General features: G+C 48.8%; 1 pseudogene; it reads left to right on the plus strand.

Moving 5' to 3' along the window:
• The first annotated feature begins 726 nt into the window (after positions 1 to 726).
• On the plus strand, positions 727 to 1,573 carry LOC122264482 (uncharacterized; annotated as a pseudogene).
• The last annotated feature ends 241 nt before the right edge of the window (positions 1,574 to 1,814 follow it).

Here is a 1,814-nt window from a genome sequence, read left to right on the forward strand (position 1 = left end):
GATGGATTCCTCTCAACCTCTACTGTTCATACATAATGAAAATAATGCACGATTCCACCTCTGGACCCCACAATCTGAGTCCCGATAGTACGGGAGGGCATGGAGTAGATCAGGGAAATTACGGGGTAAAATGTTACGAAATACCATAAAAACGGTATCGATAGATTCCTCTCAACCTCTACTGCTCATATATAGTAGAAATAATGCGCGATTCTACCCCTGGACCCCACAATCTAGGTCTCTTTTTTTTAGGCACTACCTCGTGCTATCTCGTCCTACGTCGGGGCATATTTCGTATGCAAAATCTTAACTCAAATACCTACCTAACTCTGCCTAGGTTTTAATAAAGCCCTAGCTAAGGAGGCCCTAAAAAACAAACATGGCTGTGTTTACGTATTTCTGGCTAGCGACAAGCTGTGGTATGGAAACTCCCAATGAATTACCTGCATGAGCTGTTATTTTCTCTCGATAGATGGTGTGATATTCCCCATTGTTTAAAGTATAATTATAAAGTGCCCTCTATTGAATTTTCACGTCATTATCGGTCGTAGTTTCCTATTCGGAGGCCGCTCATGCGCAGTAATGCGACAAGCTGTGGAAAGGAAACTCCCAATAAATTACCTGCATGAGCTGATATTTTTTCTCGATAGATGGCGCAATATTCCCCATTGCTCCTGGTCGTTGTACGACTTTATTCGCGATGTATGAGGCGAAAATGACAGATTAATGAACATTTGCTACGGACACGGTCTTGTCCATCGTGAAAAGAACTGCGGCCGCTGCGGTCAGGCCGCACGGTATGACCCGCGGCGGAAGCAGTTCCGATGTGACAAGACCGTGGCGGCCAGGAGACAAAAGAAAAAGCGGTGTGGCTGGAGTGCCTCGGTGTTTAAGGGCTCATTTTTCGAGAGGGTACACCTTGATGTTGAAACCTTGTTGGTCTTTGTGAACTACTTCGTCCGGGAGTGTTTCACAGTTCGGCTCATGCGGCATGAGCTGAGACTGGGGCTCGCGACCATTACCGACCGATCCAGTTTCTGCCGGGAGGTAATGGTTCACTGGGCCCTTGACCAGCAAGGTGTCATCGGGAGCCCTGGAAAAATTGTTGAGATAGATGAGAGCAAGTTCGGGCGCCGCAAGTACAACGTCGGAAGAGTGATTGACGGCCAGTGGGTCTTCGGCGGGATGTGCTGGGAGACACGCGATCTTTTCCTCGTCCCGGTAGAGGATCGGATCGAGACTCTCCTTGCAGTAATCAAGGAACGGCTCCTCGCCCCGGGCTCGATCATCATCTCCGACTGCTGGAGGGCCTACAACTGTCTCTCTCACGAGGGTTACAGACACCTGACCGTCAACCACACTTACAACTTTGTAGATCCCGACACTCTCGCCCACACCAATACCATCGAGAGGCAGTGGAGGGAGGCGAAAAAAGGTGCCGTTATGCGGCCGCAGGAAAAAGCACTTTATTGGATATTTAGCAAGGTGCATGTTCCTCATGCGCTTTGAGGACATGAACAGCCGGTTGCACCACTTCCTGCATGCCGCGGCATCTCTGTACCCGCCGGCATAGGCTCCCTCCTTCCAGCTACATCCGGCAACCCCCAACACCCCTCACAGGTAAGTAACGAGTAAGCGCATCTACAGAAATAATTATATGTCATAGGTACCACGAAGTACTTTTAGAAAGGGGGGGTCCAAACCCCCCCTTGGCTAGAGCAAACTTCAAAACTAAGCAAAGTTAGGTAGATAGTTGGTTAAGATTTTGTATACGAAATATGTACCGAAGTAGCACGAAGTGCCTTAAGAAAGGG

This window comes from Penaeus japonicus, unplaced genomic scaffold, assembly GCF_977035675.1.
Source record: "Penaeus japonicus unplaced genomic scaffold, GWHDUDI00000001_assembly GWHDUDI00000036, whole genome shotgun sequence".
NCBI classification, from domain to species: Eukaryota; Metazoa; Arthropoda; class Malacostraca; order Decapoda; family Penaeidae; genus Penaeus; species Penaeus japonicus.